Below are 24585 nucleotides of genomic sequence, written 5' to 3' on the forward strand. Positions count from 1 at the left end.
TTTCTACCAAATACTGCTTCCGAAGAAGCAATTACATCAAAACGGTAGAATTTAGTAAATGTATGCAAAGAGGACCAAGTTACCGCTTTGCAAATCTGATCATCTGAAGCCTTATTCTTAAAAGCCTACGAAGTGGAGATTGATATAGTAGAATGAGCTGTAATTCTCTGAGGCGGGGCCTGACCCGACTCCAAATAAGCTTGATGAATCAAAAGTTTCAACCAAGAAGCCAAGGGAATAGCAGAAGCCTTCTGACTTTTCCTAGGACCAGAAAATAAAACAAATAGACTGGAAGTCTTCCTGAAATCTTTAGTAGCTTCCACATAATATTTCAAAGCTCTTACCACATCCAAAGAATGTAAGGATCTTTCCAAAGAATTCTTAGGTTTAGGACATAAGGAAGGGACAACAATTTCTCTATTAATGTTGTTAGAAAAGATTCTTGGAGCTGTTGCTAGGCCAAATGGAAGAGCAACAAATTAGTAATGCTTGTTTAGAAAAGTGAATCTCAGAAACTGATAATTTTCTGGATAAATCGGAATATGAAGGTATGCATCCTGCAAGTCTATTGTGAACATATAATGTCCTCGCTGAACAAAAGGCAGAATAATCCTTATAGTCACCATCTTGAAAGTTGTTACTCTTACGTAACGGTTCAAATTTTTCAGATCCAGAACTGGTCTGAATAAATTTTCCTTTTTTGGGACATTGAATAGATTTGAATAAAACCCCAAACCTTGTTCCTGAAAAGGAACTGGCATGATTACCCCTGAATACTTCAGGTCTGAAACACACTTCAGCAAAGCCTGAGCTTTTACTGGATTTGCTGGGATATGTGAGAGAAAAAATATTCTCACAGGAGGTCTTACTCTGAAATCTATTCGATACCCTTGAGAGACAATGCTCTGAATCCATTTATTTTAGACAGATTTTATCCAAATATCCTTGAAAAACCTTAATCTGCCCCCTACCAGCTGAGCTGGAATGAGGGTCACACCTTCATGCGGACTTAGGGGCTGACTTTGGTTTCCTTAATGGCTTGGATTTATTCCAATTTGAGGAAGGCTTCCAATTGGAAGCAGATTCTTTGGGGGAGGATTGAGTTTTTGTTCCTTATTCTGACGAAAGGAACGAAAACGGTTAGAAGCCTTAGATTTACCCTTAGGTTTTTTATCCTGAGGCAGAAAAACTCCCTTTCCCCCAGTGACAGTTGAAATAATAGAATCCAACTGAGAACCAAATAAATTATTACCTTGGAAAGAAAGAGATAGTAATCTAGATTTAGATATCATATCAGCATTCCAAGATTTAAGCCACAAATCTCTTCTAGCTAATATAGCTAAAGACATGGATCTAACATCAATTTTGATAATATAAAAAATGGCATCAAAAATAAAATGATTAGCATATTGCAGTAAGCGTATAATGCTAGATAAGTCAGAATCCAATTCCTGTTGCGCTAAATTCTCCAACCAAAAAGTTGATGCAGCCGCAACATCAGCCAAAGAAATTGCAGGTCTGAGAAGATGACCTGAATATAAATAAGCCTTCCTTAGATAAGATTCAAGCTTCCTATCTAAAGGATCGTTAAAGGAAGTACTATCTTCCATAGGAATAGTGGTACGTTTAGCAAGAGTAGAAATAGCCCCATCAACTTTGGGGATTTTTCCCCAAAACTCTATAGATTTTGCTGGTAAAGGATAAAAAAAATTTAAACCTTGAAGAAGGAATAAAATAAGTACCTGGCTTATTCCATTCCTTAGAAATCATATCAGAAATAGCCTCAGGAATAGGAAAAAAACCCTGGAGAAACCACAGGAGGTTTAAAAACAGCATTTAAACATTAATTAGACTGAACGTCAAGAGGACTGGTTACCTCAATATCCAAAGTAATTAACACTTCTTTTAATAAAGAACGCATATACTCTATTTTAAATAAATAAGTAGATTTGTCAGTCAATGTCTGAGGAAGGATCTTCTGTATCAGATAGATCCTCATCAGAAGAAGATAAATTATTATGTTGTTGGTCATTTGAAATTTCATCAACTAAATGAGAAGTTTTAAAAGACCTTTTACGTTTATTAGAAGGTGGAAATGCAAAAGCCTTCAGGATAAAATCAGAAACAAAGGCCTCTAGTTATCAACGTGTCTACTTTACCTGCCTTGGCCGGACCAATACGTCTGCCTAAGCTCGCCTACAATCACCGCCGCGGACCTGAAAAATCTCACCAAAGTTATCAATAAAGCTGTCAAAAAGCCGCGCACCAAGTACGGGGCGATGAGCAGCGGACTGTGATAGTTATCACTCATCCGATCTCGCTGCTCTTCGGCTTTTTTACAGCTTTATTGACAAGCTGTCACTAAGCACCCACACTATCTATACTGTACTACCCCCTATACCAGCCCCCCCGGAGCCCCCCGAAACTAAATAAAGTTATTAACCCCTAAACCGCCGCTCCTAGACCCCGCCGCAACTCTTATAAATGTATTAACCCCTAAACCGCCACTCTCGGACACCGCCGCCACCTACATTATACCTAGTACCCCCTATACCGCCGCCACCTATAATACATTTATTAACCCCTGTCCTGCGGATCCTGGACTTCGCCGCAACTAAATAAATAGTTTAACCCCTAAAACGCTGCAACCTATATTAAACTTATTAACCCCTAATCTGCCCCCCCTACACCGTCGCCACCTATAATAAACTTATTAACCCCTAATCTGCCCCCCTACACCGCCGCCACTGTAATAAAATTATTAACCCCTAAACCTAAGTCTAACACTAACCCTAACACCCCCCTAACTTAAATATTAATTAAATAAATCTAAATAATATTTCTCTTATTAACTAAATTAATCCTATTTAAAACTAAATACTTACCTTTAAAATAGACCCTAATATGGCTACAATATAAATAATAATTATTAGCTATTAACTATTTAATAGCTACATAGTTAAAATAAAGAGAAATTTACCTGTAAAATAAAAACTAACCTAAGTTATATAATAATAATAATAATAATTACATTGTAGCTATTTTAGGATTTATATTTATTTTACACTTAACTTTGTATTTATTTTAGCTAGTTAGAATAGTTATTAAATAGTTATTAACTATTTAATAACTACCTAGCTAAAAGAAATACAAAATTACATGTAAAATAAAGCCTAACCTATTAACTACTGGATCTGTGTGAGTGTTAGCGGTATATCATTAAGTACTGGATCTGTGTGAGTGTTAGCGGTATATCATTAACTACTGGATCTGTGTGAGTGTTAGCGGTAAATCATTAACTACTGGATCTGTGTGAGTGTTAGTGGTATATCATTAACTACTGGATCTGTGCGATTGTTAGCAATATATCATTAACTACTGGATCTGTGTGAGTGTTAGCGGTATATCATTAACTACTGGATCTGTGTGAGTGTTAGTGGTATATCATTAACTACTGGATCTGTGCGATTGTTAGCAATATATCATTAACTACTGGATCTGTGTGAGTGTTAGCGGTATATCATTAACTACTGGATTAGTGATGTTGCGAACCTCAAATTTTCTGATCACGAACGGTGAACGCGAACTTCCGCAAATGTTGGCGAACCGCCATAGACTTCAATAGGCAGGCGAATTTTAAAACCCACAGGGACTCTTTCTGGCCACAATAGTGATGGAAAAGTTGTTTCAAGGGGACAAACACCTGGACTTTGGCATGCCGGATGGCAAAACTCCTATGGAAAATTACATAGTTGATGCAGAGTCTGGTTTTAATCCATAAAGGGCATACATCACGTAACATTCCTAAATTGTTTGGAATAACTTGCTTTAAAACATCAGGTATGATGTTGTATCGATCAGGTAGTGTAAGGGTTACGCCCGCTTCATGTGACAGACCAAACTCCCTGTTGATGTGGAGCAAGACACAGCAGCAGAAGAGGACTCAGCCGAGGAGGTTATGGAAGAGGATGGAGTACGAGGAGTAGAGGAGGTGGCAGCAGGCCTGCCTGCAAGTTGTGATGGTGTCACCAACTCCTCTGCAGAGCCACACATTCCTTGCTTGGCAGCCGTCAGCAGGTTTACCCAATGCACAGTGTAGGTAATATACCTGCCCTGACCATGCTTTGCAGACCAGATATCAGTGGTCAGATGGACCCTTGCCCCAACACTGTGTGCCAGACATGCCATTACTTCCTTTTGCACAATCGAGTACAGGTTGGGGATTGCCTTTTGTGCAAAGAAATTTCAGCCGGTTACCTTCCACTGCGGTGTCCCAATAGCTACAAATTTTTGGAATGCCTCAGACTCCACCAGCTTGTATGGTAAAAGCTGGCGGGCTAAGAGTTCAGACAAGCCAGCTGTCAGATGCCCGGCAAGGGGGTGACTTTGTGACATTGGCTTCTTACACTCAAACATGTCCTTGAGAGACACCTGACTGTGGGCAGATGAGCAGGAACTGCTCAAGGCGAGAGACTGAGTGGCGGATGGTTGAGAGGGGCCAAGGAGGACAGCAGTGGTTGACGTGGCTGAAGATGCTGGACCAGGAGGAGGATGGCGGCTTTGAGTTTGTGTGCTGCTTGTACTCATGTGTTGATCCCATAGGCGTTTGTAATGTGCGATCATGTGCCTTCGCAAAGCAGTTGTACCTAGGTGGGTGTTGGACTTCCCACGATTGCGTTTCTTTTGGCACAGGTTTCAAATGGCATCGCTGTTGTCAAAGGAAGACACACAAAAAAAATGCCACACTGCTGAGCTCTGCAATGACGGCATTCTTGTGGTGGCAACAGCATGCATTGATTGGCGTGCTCTCTGGCTGACCCCGGGTGCCGATGCATGCAGTCTGACTGTGCCACTAGCTCCTTGAGACGACCTCCCCCTGCTTCCAACTCGTCTCTTCTTCCTCTCTGTCTCCCCATCTGAACTTTCCCCCTGTTCTTCTCTTCTAGCGGGCACCCATGTGACATCCACGGACACATCGTCATCATCAACCGCTTCACTTGTATCTGACAACTTATCAAAGGAAGCAGCAGCGGGTACAACATCATCATCATCATCACACCGTACGTCCATGTCTGTAATGCTGCCTGACTGAGACATATCCCTGTTATCTACATCCTCTGGCAATAATGGTTGCGCATCACTCATTTCTTCCAACTGATGTGTAAATAACTCCTCTGACAGATCAAGTGAAGCGGCTTTGGTGCTAGTGTTGGTGGTGGCGGCAGGTGGGGGCGAGTGGTAACTTGAAAGGTGCCCGAAGCTAAGCTGGAGGAGGATGGTGCGTCAAGGTTCCGAGCAGAAGCTGTAGAAGATTGGGTGTCCTGTGTTAGCCAGTCAACTATGTCCTCATAACTTTTCGAGTTCAGGGTACATGGCCTCTGAACACTGGGCATTATTCTAGGGCCAAAGGGAATCCCAGCACCACGACCACGACGGCCCCTGCGGGGTGGCCTGCCTCTGCCTGTCATTTTTTTTCGATTAGTGGTACTATGCGTGCAAGCTACTGTGACAACAGATATGAGTGTCACTGTGCACTGGCAGAAGTTGGCAGAGTAGACGGTGTAGGCCTGACACACACGCTTGCAGACAACTAACTGCTATTCAATCTATTACAGTCAAAATTGTATTTTTTTTTAAATGTACACTACTGTTACACCAGATATGAGTTGCACTGGTGTGACACTGTGCCCTGGCAGGCCCTGAAACGCACACGCGTGAAGGAAACTGACTGCTATTATTTCACAGTCAAAAAGTGTTGTTTTTTTAAATGTACACTACTGTTACACCAGATATGAGTTGCACTGGGGTGACACTGTGACCTGGCAGGCAGGCACTGAAACGCACACGTGTGAAGGAAACTGACTGCTATTATTTCAGTCAAATTTCTAGTTTTTTTTTTAATGTACACTACTGTTACACCAGATATGAGTTGCACTGGTGTGACACTGTGCCCTGGCAGGCCCTGAAACGCACACGAGTGAAGGAAACTGACTGCTATTATTTCACAGTCAAATTTCTAGTTTTTTTTTAATGTACACTACTGTTACACCAGATATGAGTTGCACTGGTGTGACACTGTGCCCTGGCAGGCCCTGAAATGCACACGTGTGAAGGAAACTGACTGCTATTATTTCACAGTCAAATTTCTAGTTTTTTTTAACCCCTTAACGACCGAGGATGTGCAGGGTACGTCCTCAAAAAAAAAAAAGGCAGTTAACGCTTCCAGCTGCTTTCCGGTTATTGCAGTGATGCCTCGATATGGAGGCATCCTGCAATAACCTTTGGTAGCCATCCGTTGCAGAGAGAGCCACTCTGTGGCCCTCTCTGCACCGGAGATTGGTGGCTTTCCTCGTTGGTGGGTGGGAGCAGACTAGGGAGGCGGGTGGCGGCCATTGATGGCCCTGGTCATGTGGAGGGGGGCGGGATCGTGGGTGGGGATGGCCGGGGGCATGCATGGACATGCGCACGTGCACGGGAGGGCGGGGGCGGGAGCGTGCACGGGGAGGGAGCAGGTGGGAACCGCTACACTACAGAAAAATCTGTAATAAAAATTGTTGAAAAAAGGGATAGTAAGTAAAAAAAAAAATATATCAGTAAGGTGGTGGGGGTTTGTCTGTGGGGGGGGGGAGCTACACTACAGAAAAATAAAAACCTAACAAAAAAAAGTTGCCAGTACCCAAGATGGCCCCCAATAAAGCAGATGGGAAGGGTTAGAGAGCTGTTTTGGGAGGGATCAGGGTGGTTGGGGGCTAAGGGGACATGCTACACCACAGCATATGTAAATATGCTATTTTTTTTTAAAAAAAAAAACTACTTTTATTTTAGTACTGGCAGACTTTCTGCCAGTACTTAAGATGGCGGGGACAATTGTGGGGTGAGGGAGGGAAGGGAGCTGTTTGGGATTGATCAGGGGGTCTGATGTGTCAGGTGGGAGGATGATATCTACACTAAAGCTAAAATTAACCCTGCAAGCTCCCTACAAACTACCTAATTAACCCCTTCACTGCTAACCATAATTCACGTGTGATGCACAGCAGCATTTAGCGGCCTTCTAATTACCAGAAAACAACGCCAAAGTCATATATGTCTGCTATTTCTGAACAAAGGGGATCCCAGAGAAGCATTTACAAACATTTGTGCCATAATTGCACAAGCTGTTTGTAAATGATTTCAGTGAGAAACCTAAAATTGTGAAAAATTTTATGTTTTTTTTTATTTGATCGCATTTGGCGGTGAAATGGTGGCATGAAATATACCAAAATGGGCCTAGATCAATAATTGGGGTTGTCTACTACCCTACACTAAAGCTAAGATTACCCCAAAAAGCTCCCTGCATGCTCCCTAATTAACCCCTTCACTGCTGGGCATAATACACGTATGGTGCACAGTGGCATTTAGCGGCCTTCTAATTACCAAAAAGCAACGCCAAAGCCATATATGTCTGCTATTTCTGAACAAAGGGGATCCCAGAGAAGAATTTACAACCATTTATGCCATAATTGCACAAGCTGTTTGTAAATAATTTCAGTGAGAAACCAAAAGTTTGTGAAAAAAATTGTGAAAAAGTGATCGATTTTTTATATTTGATCGCATTTGGCGGTGAAATGGTGACATGAAATATACCAAAATTGGCCTAGATCAATATTTTGGGATGTCTTCTAAAAAAAATATATACATGTCAATGGCTATTCATGGATTCCTGACAGATATCAGTGTTCCAATGTAACTAGAACTAATTTTAAAAAAAAGTGGTTTGGAAATAGCAAAGTGCTACTTGTATTTATGGCCCTATAACTTGCAAAAAAGCAAACAACATGTAAACATTGGGTATTTCTGAACTCAGGACAAAATTTAGAAACTATTTAGCATGGTTTTTTTTTGGTGGTTGTAGATGTGTAACAGATTTTGGGGGTCAAAGTTAAAAAAGTGTGTTTTTTTCAATTTTTTCCTCATATTTTATAATTTTTTTATAGTAAATTATAAGATATTATGAAAATAATTATATCTTTAGAAAGTCCATTTAATGGTGAGAAAAACGGTATATAATATGTGTGGGTACAGTAAATGAGTAAGAGGAAAATTACAGCTAAACACAAACACCGCAGAAATGTAAAAATAGCCCTGGTCCCAAACGGACAGAAAATGGAAAAGTGCTGTGGTCATTAAGGGGTTAATGTACACTACTGTTACACCAGATATGAGTTGCACTGGTATGACACTGTGCCCTGGCAGGCCCTAAAACGCACACGTGTGAAGGAAACTGACTGCTATTATTTCACAGTCAAATTTCTAGTTTTTTTTTTAATGTTCACTACTGTTACACCAGATATGAGTTGCACTGGTGTGACACTGTGCCCTGGCAGGCCCTGAAACGCACACGTGTGAAGGAAACTGACTGCTATTATTTCACAGTCAAAAAAGTGTTTATTTTTTAAAATCTACACTACTATTACAACAGATATGATTGGTGGCGCTGGGCAAGTGGGCACAGTATACGCTGTGAGCCTGGCACACACGCTGGCAGGCAGGCAACTGCAATTAGATTACACAGGGAAAAAAAATGCAGACTGATGTTCTAGCCCTAAAAAGGTTTGTGATCTAGACCGGTCTATGATTGGACGATCATTATGTTTAATAGAGCGGGGTTTTCAAACTCAATATCAGCCTGATGAAACGACCGGAAGGTCGAGAAACGCGTTGCTGTTTCTACTATTTACCAGTATTTTAAACAGTTTTTAATAATAATTTTAAAATAAACTGCTTTTACGATACCCCCGCTCTCTGCCTACCATCAATTGATCTTTTGGTTGGTTCGGTATCCTGCCATTCACACCAAGGACTCCGAGCCAGTAGTCCTCCCACAGACGCTGTGGGTCTCTGACGTTGTGATTTCCCGCTGCCGCGGATTGGACCACTGGAGTGCCGGAGCCATTTTCCCATTGGACCGTCTGGCGGACGACTAAGGTTCCGTCCTGTCTAGTCTGGCATACGTTTATGCCATCTCACTTGTGAGTACCTTGCCATCTGTGTGTGCTGTTCGTTCTATCCTGTACCCTTTGTGACACCACGATACTGTCCCATAAGGCGCCTCTCTTTTTCTGCTCCTACAGATTTTAGCCCTAAAAAGGGCTTTTTGGGGTGCTTTCCTTACAGCAGAGATCAGATGAGTCCTTCAGGACTGTAGTGGACACTGAATACACTAGCCTAGCTATCGATTTCCCTATTAAATCAGCAGCAGCTACACTGTCCCTCCTCTCACTAAGAATGCAGCTTCCAAATGAATCTAAAATGGATGCTGTCCAGGAGGTGGGAGGGTCTGGGAGGGAGGGTCTGCTGCTGATTGGATGGAATGTGTCTGCTGACTATGAGGTACAGGGTTAAAGTTTACTCAATGATGACGAATAGGGGGCGGACCAAACATCGCATATGGGGAACTATCCGCGACATCATTAACTACTGGATCTGTGTGAGTGTTAGCGGTATATCATTAACTACTGGATCTGTGTGAGTGTTAGCGGTATATCATTAACTACTGGATCTGTGTGAGTGTTAGCGGTATATCATTAACTACTGGATCTGTGTGAGCGTTAGGTATTGGAGCGTAGATGTGGATATTTGTGGAGCTATGGAAACTTGTAATAGCAGCGTTAGGGAAAATGAAGCGTTATTGCCTATAACGATGAAATTTGAGTCATAACGCACAACTCATAATCTAGCTGAGTGAGAGGAAAGTCCATTGTTGAAACACGCTGCAGATCAGGTGTTACTACTGAAACCAATCAGCTCAGATACAAAGTAACTAGAATTAGTTACAAGACAAATATATACAAGGTAGCAATCCAGAAGTAGTTTTGAAGTTTCCCAAAACTCTATAGTAAAAGGCAAATAGGCTTAGAAACTTATAAGCATGGCACACATTAGTGCCAGCAAACAAACAATAGCAAGAAGTATGGGGAGTCTTTAGAGATCTTTTATAGGGAAACACAGCTATACAGACCCTGCCCCTAATTAAAAGTACAGGAACCTGACAGAATCCTCACAGTACTCCAGTTATATACCATATTCAGAGAGTAATCCAGTTCGTCTTCTAACATCTTGTTGTCTTTTCTAGATACTAGATTTTGTTCCACATCATCAAGATGTTCCTTAAGCTCTTTATCAAAGCCACCATATTTGGGCTGCCCCTGCAGGGGTTACAGTTTCTTCTGTAACTCTCTAATTTCAATAAGTATCTTCTCCCTCTTATTTGTTCTATTGGTTTTTAACTTGTTCATACGTTTTAGTGAACATTCACTCAAGAGTTTCATGCCACTCATCCGAAAATTCTCTCTCTTCTTCTTTATCCACATTAGGAAATGTATTTAATCTTAATCCACGTGGTATTATGGCTGATATAATGGCCTCTATTTATAAAGCTGTCAACCGCAAATACGCTGGAATTCCGCAGCGTATTTTTCTGGTGAGCCTGATTCGCATTAGTTATCAAACCCTACAGACCGGCAAAAATAGAATTCAGTGACGTAACATACAATCCGCCGGACTCAGTCCGACACAGATCGATGCTTACGTCACTCCAGATGTTCCGAATGCAAGTTCGGCACAATCTGATGACTTTTGCTAGTTATCAAATAACTAGCAGGTACGCTCGGCACTTTTCTGGCCCAGCGTAGCTGGTGTTCAATCCGCCGCCCTGGAGCGGCGGATGCCATAGGAATCAATGGGAGTCTGAAAGCAGTGAAAGCTTATGTTCGCTGCTGCCCGATATCCCATTGATTCCTATGGTAATGTCTACAGCTAACAACCTAACATGTAACCTGAGTCTAAACACCCCTAATATGCCCCCTACACCGCCGCCAACTATATTATACTTATTAACCCCTAAACCACAGCTCCAGGAGCCCACCGCCACTCTAATAAACTTATTAACCCCTAAACCGCCGCTCACGGACCCTGCCGCAACTAAATAAAGTGTTTAACCCATAAACCGCCACTCCCGGAGCCCACCACCACCAACATTATATTTATTAACCCCTAATCTGCCACCCTACACTGCCGCCACCTAAATTATACTAATTAACCCCTAATCTGCCCCCCTACACCGCCGCAACCTACATTACATCTATCAACCCCTAATCTGACCCCCTACACCGCCGCCACTATATTAAATTTATTAACCCCTAAATCTAAGTCTAACCCTAACCCTAACACCCCCTAACGTAAATATAATTTAAATAAATCTAAATAAATATTCCTATAATTAACTAAATTATTCCTATTTAAAACTAAATACTTACCTATTAAATAAACCCTAAGGCCTAGATTTGGAGTTTGTCGGTAGCCGTGAAAACCAGCGTTAGAGGCTCCTAACGCTGGTTTTAGGCTACCGCCGGTATTTGGAGTCACTCAAAAAAGGGTCTAAAGCTCACTTTTCAGCCGCGACTTTTCCATACCGCAGATCCCCTTACGTCAATTGCGTATCCTATCTTTTCATTGGGATCTTTCTAACTCCGGTATTTAGAGTCGTGTCTGAAGTGAGCGTTAGAATTCTAACGACAAAACTCCAGCCGCAGAAAAAAGTCAGTAGTTAAGAGCTTTCTGGGCTAACGCCAGTTCATAAAGCTCTTAACTACTCTGCTCTAAAGTACACTAACACCCATAAACTACCTATGTACCCCTAAACTGAGCCCCCTCACATCGCAGCCACTCGATTACATTTTTTAACCCCTAATCTGCCGACCGCCACCTACGTTATACTTATGTACCCCAATCTGCTGCCCCTAACACCGCCGACCCCTATATTATATTTATTAACCCCTAACCTGCCCCCCACAACGTCGCCACCAGCTACCTACAATAATTAACCCCTAATCTGCCGACCACAAAGCGCCGCTACTTACGTTATCCTTATGTACCCCTAATCTGCTGCCCCTAACACCGCCGACCCCTATATTATATTTATTTACCCCTAATCTGCCCCCCTCAACGTCGCCTCCACCTGCCTACACTTATTAACCCCTAATCTGCCGAGCGGACCGCACCGCTACTTTAACCTCTTAAGGACATATGACGGAATTTTTCCGTCATAAAACAATTGAGCAAACTGAAAGCTGTGTCCTTAAAGGGATAATAAAGTTATTAACCCCTAATCCGCCTCACTACCCTATAATAAATAGTATTAACCCCTAATCTGCCCTCCCTAATATCGCCGAAACCTAACTTCAATTATTAACCTCTAATCTGCCGACCGGAGCTCACCGCTATTCTAATAAATGTATTAACCCCTAAAGCTAAGTCTAACCCTAACACTAACACCCCCCTAACTTAAATATAATTTAAATCTAACGAAATTAATTAACTCTTTATAAATAAATTATTCCTATTTAAAGCTAAATACTTACCTGTAAAATAAATCCTAATATAGCTACAATATAAATTATAAATATATTATAGCTATTTTAGGATTAATATTTATTTTACAGGTAACTTTGTATTTATTTTAACCAGGTACAATAGCTATTAAATAGTTAAGAACTATTTAATAGCTAAAATAGAATGCGAGCTCAATCTGATTGGCTGATTGGATCAGCCTATCGGATTGAACTTGATTCTGATTGGCTGATTCCATCAGCCAATCAGAATATTCCTACCTTAATTCCGATTGGCTGATAGAATCCTATCAGCCAATCGGAATTCGAGGGACGCTATCTTGGATGACGTCCCTTAAAGGAACCGTCATTCTTCAGTTGGACGTCGCCGGATGAAGATGGGTCCGCGGTGGAGGTCTTCAGGATGGAGCCGGTCCTCATCGGATGAAGATAGAAGATGCCGCTTGGAAGATGATGGTTGCCGGTCCGGATCTACTCTTCTTCCCGGATAGGATGAAGACTTTGGAGCCTCTTCTGGACCTCTTCAGCCACCGGATGATGGATCGCCAGCCCCCGCTTGGGTTGGATGAAGATTTTGGAGCCAGGACCGATCGGTGATACCCGGTGAGGTGAAGACAAGGTAGGGTGATCTTCAGGGGCTTAGTGTTAGGTTTATTTAAGGGGGGTTTGGGTTAGATTAGGGGTATGTGGGTGGTGGGTTGTAATGTTGGGGGGGGGGTATTGTATGTTATTTTTTACAGGCAAAAGAGCTGAACTTCTTGGGGCATGCCCCGCAAAGGGCCCTGTTCAGGGCTGGTAAGGTAAAAGAGCTTTGAACTTTAGTAATTTAGAATAGGGTAGGGCATTTTTTATTTTGGGGGTCTTTGCTATTTTATTAGGGGGCTTAGAGTAGGTGTAATTAGTTTAAAATTGTTGTAATATTTTTCTAATGTTTGTAAATATTTTTTTTATTTTTTGTAACTTAGTTCTTTTTTATTTTTTGTACTTTAGTTAGTTTATTTCATTGTAGTTATTTGTAGGTATTGTATTTAATTAATGTATTGATAGTGTAGTGGTAGGTTTAATTGTAGGTAATTGTAGGTATTTTATTTAATTAATTTAATGATAGTATAGTGTTAGGTTTAATTGTAACTTAGGTTAGGATTTATTTTACAGGTAATTTTGTAATTATTTTAACTATTTTAGCTATTAAATAGTTCTTAACTATTTAATAGCTATTGTACCTGGTTAAAATAAATACAAAGTTACCTGTAAAATAAATATTTATCCTAAAATAGCTATAATATAAATATAATTTATATTGTAGCTATATTAGGATTTATTTTACAGCTAAGTATTTAGCTTTAAATAGGAATAATTTATTTAATAAGAGTTAATTAATTTCGTTAGATTTAAATTATATTTAAGTTAGGGGGGTGTTAGTGTTAGGGTTAGACTTAGCTTTAGGGGTTAATACATTTATTAGAATAGCGGTGAGCTCCGGTCGGCAGATTAGGGGTTAATAATTGAAGTTAGGTGTCGGCGATGTTAGGGAGGGCAGATTAGGGGTTAATACTATTTATTATAGGGTTAGTGAGGCGGATTAGGGGTTAATAACTTTATTATGATAGCGGTGCGGTCCGCTCGGCAGATTAGGGGTTAATAAGTGTAGGCAGGTGGAGGCGACGTTGTGGTGGGCAGATTTGGGGTAAATAAATATAATTTAGGGGTCGGCGGTGTTAGGGGCAGCAGATTAGGGGTACATAAGGATAATGTAAGTAGCAGCGGTTTACGGAGCGGCAGATTAGGGGTTAAAAATAATATGCAGGGGTCAGCGATAGCGGGGGCGGCAGAATAAGTGTAAGGCTAGGGGTGTTTAGACTCGGGGTACATGTTAGGGTGTTAGGTGCAGACGTAGGAAGTGTTTCCCCATAGCAAACAATGGGGCTGCGTTAGGAGCTGAACGCGGCTTTTTTGCAGGTGTTAGGTTTTTTTTCAGCTCAAACAGCCCCATTGTTTCCTATGGGGGAATCGTGCACAAGCACGTTTTTGAGGCTGGCCACGTCCGTAAGCATCTCTGGTATCGAGAGTTGAAGCTGCGTTAAATATGCTCTACGCTCCTTTTTTGGAGCCTAACGCAGCCTTTATGTGACTCTCAATACCAGAGTTATTTTTATGGTGCGGCCAGAAAAAAGCCAGCCTTAGCTACGCGGGTCCTTACCGACAAAACTCTAAATCTAGCCGTAAGATAGCTACAATATAACTAATAGTTACATTGTATCTATCTTAGGGTTTATTTTTATTTTAAAGGTAACTTTGTATTTATTTTAACTAGGTAGAATAGTTATTAAATAGTTATTAACTATTTAAAAGCTACCTAGCTAAATTAAATACAAATTTACCTGTAAAATAAAACCTAACCTAAGTTACAATTACACCTAACACTACACTATAATTAAATTAATTCCCTAAATTAACTACAATTAAATAAATTAAATTATCTAAAGTACAAAAAAACCCCACTAAATTACAGAAAATAATAAAATAATTACAAGATTTTTAAACTAATTACACCTAATCTAATCCCCCTAACAAAATAAAAAAGCCCCCAAAATAAAAAAGCCCTACCCTATACTAAATTACAAATAGCCCTTAAAAGGGCTTTTTGCGGTTCATTGCCCCAAAGTAATCAGCTCTTTTACCTGTAAAAAAAGTATAATACCCCACAACATTAAAACCCACCACCCACACACCTAACCCTACTCTAAAACCCACCCAATCCCCCCTTAAAAAAACCTTATACTAACCCCTCTGAATATCAGAATAACCGGGCCGAAGTCCTCAACTAAGCAGGGCGAAGTGGTCCTCCAGACGGGCAGAAGTCTTCATCGAAGCTGGGCAGAAGAGGTCCTCCAGACAGGCAGAAGTCTTCATCTCCAGACGACATCTCCAGCGCGGAGCGGCTCCATCTTCAAGACATCCAATGTGGAGCATCATCTTCCATTGACGTCTTCTTCCCGGATGAATGTTCCTTTAAATGATGTCATCCAAGATGGCATCCCTTGAATTCCGATTGGCTGATAGAATTTTATCAGCCAATCGGAATTAAGGTTGGAAAAATCCTATTGGTTGATGCAATCAGCCAATAGGATTAAAATTCAATCCTATTGGCTGTTCCAATCAGCCAATAGAATGCAATCTCAATCCTATTGGCTGATTGCAGTTAAGAGCTTTATGGGCTAACGCCGGTTCATAAAGCTCTTAACTACTGTGCTCTAAAGTACACTAACACCCATAAACTACCTTTGTACCCCTAAACTGAGGTCCACCCATATCGCTGCCACTATAATAAAAAAATTTAACCCCTAACCTACCGACCGCACACCTCCACCACCTACATTATCCCTATGAACCCCTAATCTGCTGCCCCTAACATCGCCGACACCTATATTATATTTATTAACCCCTAATCTGCCCCCCCCAACGTCGCCGCTACCTTGGCTACACTTATTAACCCCTAATCTGCCGACCGGACCTCGCCTCAACTATAATAAATGTATTAAACCCTATACCGCCGCACTCCTGCCTAATAAATTAACTCTTATTAAATAAATTAATTCTATTTAAAGCTAAATACTTACCTGTAAAATAAACCCTAATATAGCTACAATATAACGAATAATTATATTGTATCTATTTTAGGATTTATATTTATTTTACAGGAAACTTTGTATTTATTTTAACTAGGTACAATAGCTATTAAATAGTTAATAACTATTTAATAGCTACCTAGTTAAAATAATTACAAAATTACCTGTAAAATAAATCCTAACCTAAGTTACAATTAAACCTAACACTATACTATCAATAAATAAATTAACTAAACTACCTACAATTACCTACAATTAAATCAACTAAACTAAATTACAAAAAAAAAAGAACTAATTTACAAAAAATAAAAAAATATTTACAAACATTAGAAAAAAGATTACAAGAATTTTAAACTAATTACACCTATTCTAAGCCCCCTAAAAAAATAACAAAGCCACCCAAAATAAAAAAAATGCCCTACCCTATTCTAAAATAAAAAGTTAACAGCTCTATTACCTTACCAGCCCTTAAAAGGGCCTTTTGCGGGGCATGCCCCAAAGAAAACAGCTCTTTTGCCTGTAAAAAAAAAAAACATACAATACCCACCCAACATTACAACCCACCACCCACATACCCCTAATCTAACCCACCCAAACCCCCCTTAAATTGGATCGGATCAGCCAATAGAATGCAAGCTCAATCTGATTGGCTGATTCAATCAGCCAATCAGATTTCCCCAACCTTAATTCTGATTGGCTGATAGAATCCTATCAGCCAATCAGAATTCGAGGGACGCCATCTTGGATGACGTCATTTAAAGGAACCTTCATTTGTCGTTAGTCCGTCGGTGAAGAAGGATGGTGTCAGGCATGAGGTGTATGTCTTTAAATCCAACTTTACTTAAGGCTACTCCTCCCCCCCTCACCTGCCGTTTAATTCAGTTGTGAACTCTCTCTCTAGCAGAGACGCTACCACGACTAAATCTCCTGGCTCTAAATCCACTGTTATTAGAAAGTATATCAGCAAAGGATTACACTTTATCAAATTGAACTTTTGTTCCTGCTCTGAACCACAGCTTTACACTGGACTTATAATCTAACAACACCGCAACGCTGTGAAGTGTATTTCCTTGCCACTTACGGCTTCCCAGCCTGGAGGCAGATCACCAGTGACCGGTACAACTCCGGAGCCTGTAGTACTCGGCTCTCACTTCAACTCATCTCCTCTGAACAACGCGGTATTAACCGCTCTCGATAAAAGACTGTGTCTCAAGCAGCGCGGGCCTCCCCGCAATCCGGTACACTCTGCCTGTCACTCAGTTACGCTACACGGTAGCCTGTCAGTAAATCCAGACTGGTAATTGGTGCTCACTCACACACCCTCTTCACACACAGCACTGGTTCTGCAGCTGTACACCTCTCCCTCCTTTGCTGTCAGCTACGAACGTAAGCTCTACAAACCTCTCACATTCAGGAGGATTTCCACTGGCTACTATATACATAGACTTTTACTAAGTGTACGTCACTGATAATACTGACCACCATACTAGCAGACGCTTCCAAGTTACTATGTATAACTTCAACTTCTCTCCTGTAACCTGTTAAACGGAACTTCCACAGGAGTGCTAATTGTTTCCTATCTCTTTTCCAATCACAGTTCCTGTGAATTGCTCTTAAACTCCTATAAAGCTAACTATAGATCTGCAGTTGAGATCCAGATACCTAACTATACTTTAACTCAGAGATAGAGTGTGACATATTAAACGGCCTATAACATGGATCCAGCAGATTTGCCTACTGTGGTGTTCAACCTCACACAAAGGGTGGACCAGTTGTCACATGGACTAAGGGACTTGCAATTACAGAATGATAGCCTTAGGGCAGCAATAAGAGATAACACTCCTGAACCACAGGTGTGTTTACCCGAGAGATTTTCAGGTGACAGGAAACAGTTCCGACAGTTTAAGAACGCTTGTTACCTGCTTTTCCAAATGAAGCCTAGGACCTATCATAACGAGAGACTTAAGGTTATGACCGCCATATCTTTCCTCACTGGCGAACCCAGAGTATGGGCCAATACCTTCTTAGAGAACGACAATCCTATATTGGGATCTCTCACTGATTTCTTCACTCAGATGAGCTTATTATATGAGGATACTCAGAAGCAACTCACTGCTGAGGCAAAGATGCGCTCCCTACGACAAGGAAGAAGACCTGTTGAGGAGTACCTCTCCGAGTTCAAGTTGTATATAAAGGATTCAGAATGGAGTGGGATAGCATTGAGGAATCAATATCGCCTCGGTTTATCCGACGCTTTGAAGGATGAGCTCGCCCGAATCGTGATCCCCAGCACCCTCGAAGACCTAATGACCCTATCCATTCAGATAGATAGGAGGCTTCGGGAGAGGAGGTCTGAGCGTCAGCAGTCAGAAGGAAATCAAAGGTATTACCCATCACCTGTAGCTTCTAAAGATGTCACTACTCCCATGGAGATTGGGTTCACCAAAGGACCACTGACAATTGAGGAAAGACACCGCAGACAACAAAAGAATCTGTGCATGTACTGTGCATCACCCCCACACCCAGTTAAGGAATGCCCCCTACTCCAACGACAAAAAAGAAGTAAGCTTAGACATGTAAATGCATGCTTGACTAACAAGATTGTGAACGTAGCTTACTGTACTATCTCTCTCCTCTTACAGTGGGACCTTCAAGCCCTCCAAGCTGAAGCCATCATTGACTCGGGTGCATACTCCAATTTCCTGGATTCAACCCTTGTAAGAAAAAATAAAATACCTACACTTAGCAAAACAGTTCCTGTCTCAATTCGTGTTATTGATGGTACTTATGTAAAGTCAGGTCCTATAACACATCACACAGTTCCACTCAAGGTCTCCCTAGGTAAGGGGCATACTGAATACATCTCCTTCGATGTTATACCCTCTCCTTTGTATCCAGTAGTACTAGGACTATCCTGGCTTCAAGAACATCAACCCTCCATATCATGGCAAACTCTACAAGTCGATCTGAATTCACCCTATTGCAAAAATACCTGTTATCCTCAACAACATATACTACAACTCTCTGAAGAGGTTGTTCCTCCCTATCACGACTTCCTAGATGTCTTTGACAAAAAACAGGCGGAAGCTTTACCACCTCATCGTATTTACGATTGCCCCATAGAGCTCCTACCAGGATCCACTATTCCATATGGGCATATCTATCCGCTCTCACAACCGGAGCTGGAACATCTCAAGACGTATCTCGATGAAAACCTCAAAAAAGGGTTCATTAGACCTTCTACTTCCCCAGCGTGAGCTGGGATCTTCTTCGTTCGGAACAAGGATAAATCCTTAAAGCCGATCATTGATTATCGGGAACTGAATAAGAGAACTAAGAAGAACAGGTATCCATTACCTCTCATTCCTGAATTAGTGGAAAGACTTAGCAAAGCTACCATCTACACCAAACTAGACCTTAGAGGAGCCTATAATCTGGTCAGGATCAGAGAGGGAGATGAGTGGCTCACTGCCTTCCGGACCCGCTATGGGTTATATGAATACTTGGTGATGCCGTTCGGGCTTTGTAATGCCCCTGCCACGTTCCAATATTTCATCAATGATATATTCAGAGATTTATTGGACGTGTGCCTAGTGATATATCTGGACGATATCCTCATCTATTCAGATAACTTAGAGGATCACAAGAAACATGTACGCTGGGTCCTGAATCGATTACGAACCCATCAATTGTATGCCAAACCCGAAAAGTGTTCATTCCACACATATGAAATAACCTTCCTTGGTTATAATATCTCTTCCTCTGGTGTACGGATGGAAGACGGGAAGATTCAGGCTATCCAAAACTGGCCCACTCCAACTTCCAGAAAAGATGTCCAACGCTTCCTCGGTTTTGCCAACTTCTATAGGAAGTTCATCAAAGGGTTCTCTAGTTTATCCAGACCTCTGTGTAAACTTACAGGTTCTCACACTCCCTTCCTCTGGGATACTGACGCTCAAAAGGCATTTGAATACCTCAAAAACTCATTCATCACAGCACCCATTCTCCAGTTCCCGGATACCAAACTCCAGTTCATTCTCGAGGTGGATGCGTCAGATTACGCTTTGGGGGCCATACTTTCCCAACGAAAGACTCCCTCTGATCCCATTCATCCAGTGGCATTTTATTCCAGATTAATGACACCACCGGAACAAAACTATCCCATAGGAGAAAAGGAGCTTCTCGTCATCAAGGTCGCTTTGGAACACTGGAGGCATTTGTTAGAAGGCACATCTTATCCGATTCTCATATACACTGACCATCGCAACTTAGAATATCTTCAGTCAAGTAAAACACTGTCGGCTCGACAACTTCGCTGGAGTCTCTTCTTCACCAGATTTCATTTCCACATCACCTACCGTCCAGGGTCAAAAAACGGCAAGGCTGATGCTCTCTCCAGACACCTACCTCATCCTATTCAAGCCTTACCTGCCCAGCCTATTCTATCCCCAGAACATTTCATCGGGATGCTTACCGATGAACACCGGTTCTTACGTTTCCATCAAAAAAGAGATACTACCTATCCAAAGAATCAACTTGAAACAGACTCAAACGGAATCAGCTATGTACAAGGGAAGATCTACATTCCACCAACTTTGAGAACTCACATTCTCCAAGCTCACCATGAATCTCCTTTAGCTGGTCACCCTGGGATTCAAAGAACTACTGAACTCATCAAAAGAAACTACTGGTGGCCAAATCTACACCAGACAGTGGAAGACTATGTTAGAACATGTCAAGTATGCGCTGTCTCTAAACATGAACACTCCAAACCATATGGTATGTTAAGATCTCTTCCAGTACCAGAAAGGCCATGGCACACAGTTGGTATGGATTTTATCGTAGACCTGCCAAGTTCAAACCGAGCGACTGTTATCATGGTTGTTGTTGATTACCTATCTAAGATGGCTCACTTCATCCCATACGAAAAGCTACCCACGGCATCCGAGACAGCGGCTCTTTTCCTATCACATGTGGTGCGCATTCATGGGTTACCAGCGATCATCATATCCGACAGAGGTTCACAGTTTACCTCCAGATTCTGGAGGCAACTTTGTTCTGTCCTTAAGATTGACCACCGATACAGCACCGCCTACCATCCACAGACTAATGGGCAGATGGAACGAGTTAATCAGTGGATTGAACAGTACATCAGATGCTACTGTTCCTACCAACAGGATCAATGGAAGTCCCACTTACCTTTGGCTGAATACGCCTATAACAACACCCTAAATGCATCCACGAAGTGCACACCGTTTTTTGCCAACTATGGCTTCCACCCAACTTTTCATCTCTTCCCACATTTGAATACCACTTCCCCTCTTGTGGATGACACATCCAACTCAATGACCGAAATCTTCACTTTCCTCAAGGAAAACATAACTGCAGCCCAAAACAGACAGAAGTATTATTATGACTCCAAAAGTCGTCGTCCTCCGAATTACCAAGTCGGTGACCGAGTTTGGCTTTCCACCCGTCATCTTAAACTGAAAACACCCTGTCGAAAATTCTCTCATCTTTTCTTTGGACCGTATGAAATCGTTAAACTTGTCAACGACAACGCTGTGACCTTGAAACTCCCACCTGAGTTTCAGGTGCATCCCACTTTCCATGTGTCCTTGCTTAAACCTTATACCCCCACTAGACAGCAGTCCTCTACCTCTGGAACTCCGCCTATAGTGGTTGATGATGAAATTTATGAGGTTTCATCCATTCTTGACTCCAGGCTATATCGAGGGGTTCTGCAGTACCTCATCCGTTGGAAGGGTTTCTCCCCTGATGAGGATTCTTGGGAGCCCTATGCTAACATCAATGCCGCTCGACTGGTTGCCCGGTTCCACAGGGCCCATCCGGACAAACCTGCTCCTCCTGCTGCGGTGCAGCACCTTTGATGGGGGGACCTGTCAGGCATGAGGTGTATGTCTTTAAATCCAACTTTACTTAAGGCTACTCCTCCCCCCCTCACCTGCAGTTTAATTCAGTTGTGAACTCTCTCTCTAGCAGAGACGCTACCACGACTAAATCTCCTGGCTCTAAATCCACTGTTATTAGAAAGTATATCAGCAAAGGATTACACTTTATCAAATTGAACTTTTGTTCCTGCTCTGAACCACAGCTTTACACTGGACTTATAATCTAACAACACCGCAACGCTGTGAAGTGTATTTCCTTGCCACTTACGGCTTCCCAGCCTGGAGGCAGATCACCAGTGACCGGTACAACTCCGGAGCCTGTAGTACTCGGCTCTCACTTCAACTCATCTCCTCTGAACAACGCGGTATTAACCGCTCTCGATAAAAGACTGTGTCTCAAGCAGCGCGGGCCTCCCCGCAATCCGGTACACTCTGCCTGTCACTCAGTTACGCTACACGGTAGCCTGTCAGTAAATCCAGACTGGTAATTGGTGCTCACGCACACACCCTCTTCACACACAGCACTGGTTCTGCAGCTGTACACCTCTCCCTCCTTTGCTGTCAGCTACGAACGTAAGCTCTACAAACCTCTCACATTCAGGAGGATTTCCACTGGCTACTATATACATAGACTTTTACTAAGTGTACGTCACTGATAATACTGACCACCATACTAGCAGACGCTTCCAAGTTACTATGTATAACTTCAACTTCTCTCCTGTAACCTGTTAAACGGAACTTCCACAGGAGTGCTAATTGTTTCCTATCTCTTTTCCAATCACAGTTCCTGTGAATTGCTCTTAAACTCCTATAAAGCTAACTATAGATCTGCAGTTGAGATCCAGATACCTAACTATACTTTAACTCAGAGATAGAGTGTGACAGATGGCTCCCCGTCGGCTGCTTCAAGCTGGTCCTGCTCTGCGCCGGATGGAAGAAGATAGAAGATGCCGTCTGGATAAAGAAGTCTGCCGTTCCGAATGTCCTCTTCTGCCCGAATAAGATGAAGACTTCGGACCCTATAGAGGAGCTCTTCTGCCCGGATAGGATGAAGACTTCGGACCCTCTTCTGGACGGATCGGTGATACCCGGCTGTGTGAAGATAAGGTAGGAAGATCTTCAGGGGCTTAGTGTTAGTTTTTTTAAGGGGGGTTTGGGTGGGATAGATTAGGGGTATGTGTGTGGTGGGTTGTAATGTTGGGGGGTATTGTATGTTTTTTTTTTACAGGCAAAAGAGCTGTTTTCTTTGGGGCATGCCCCGCAAAAGGCCCTTTTAAGGGCTGGTAAGGTAATAGAGCTGTTAACTTTTTATTTTAGAATAGGGTAGGGCATTTTTTTTATTTTGGGGGGCTTTGTTATTTTTTAGGGGGCGTAGAGTAGGTGTAATTAGTTTAAAATTCTTGTAATCTTTTTTATTTTTTGTAATTTAGTTTAGTTGACTTAATTATAGGTAATTGTAGGTAGTTTAGTTAATTAATTTATTGATAGTGTAGTGTTAGGTTTAATTGTAACTTAGGTTAGGATTTATTTTACAGGTAATTTTGTAATTATTTTAACTAGGTAGCTATTAAATAGTTAATAACTATTTAATAGCTATTGTACCTAGTTAAAATAAATACAAAGTTGCCTGTAAAATAAATATAAATCCTAAAATAGCTACAATATAATTATAATGTATATTGTAGCTATATTAGGGTTTATTTTACAGGTAAGTATTTAGCTTTAAATAGGAATAATTTATTTAAAAAGAGTTCATTTATTTTGTTAGATAAAAATTATATTTAACTTAGGGGGGTGTTAGTGTTAGGGTTAGACTTAGCTTTAGGGGTTAATACATTTATTAGAGTAGCGGCGAGGTCCGGTCGGCAGATTAGGGGTTAATACTTGAAGTTAGGTGTCAAAGATGTTAGGGAGGGCAGATTAAGGGTTAATACTATTTATTATAGGGTTTGCGAGGCGGGAGTGTGGCGGTTTAGGGGTTAATACATTTATTATAGTGGGGGCGAGGTCCGGTCGGCAGATTAGGGGTTAATACTTGAAGTTTGGTGTCAAAGATGTTAGGGAGGGCAGATTAGGGGTTAATACTATTTATTATAGGGTTTGCGAGGCGGGAGTGCAGCGGTTTAGGGGTTAATACATTTATTATAGTGGGGGCGAGGTCCGGTCGGCAGATTAGGGGTTAATAAGTGTAAGTAAGGTAGCGGTGATGTTGGGGGGGGGGCAGATTAGGGGTTAATAATTATAATGTAGGTCTTGGCGATGTTGGGGGCAGCAGATTAGGGGTTCATAGGGATAACGTAGGTTGCGGCGGCAGATTAGGGGTTAATAATATAATGCAGGGGTCAGCGATAGCGGGGGCAGCAGATTAGGGGTTAATAAATGTAAGGTTAGGGGTGTTTAGACTCAAGGGTTCATGTTAGGGTGTTAGGTGCAGACTTAGAGAGTGTTTCCCCATAGGAAACAAAAGGGCTGCGTTAGGAGCTGAACACTGCTTTTTTGCAGGTGTTAGGTTTTTTTTTTCAGCTCAAACTGCCCCATTTTTTTCTATGGGGAAACCGTGCACGAGCACGTTTTTCAAGCTGGCCGCTACCGTAAGCAACGCTGGTATTTAGAGTTGAAGTGGCGGTAAATTATGCTCTACGCTCCCTTTTTGGAGCC

This window comes from Bombina bombina, chromosome 8 (genome assembly GCF_027579735.1).
Source record: "Bombina bombina isolate aBomBom1 chromosome 8, aBomBom1.pri, whole genome shotgun sequence".
NCBI classification, from domain to species: domain Eukaryota; kingdom Metazoa; phylum Chordata; class Amphibia; order Anura; family Bombinatoridae; genus Bombina; species Bombina bombina.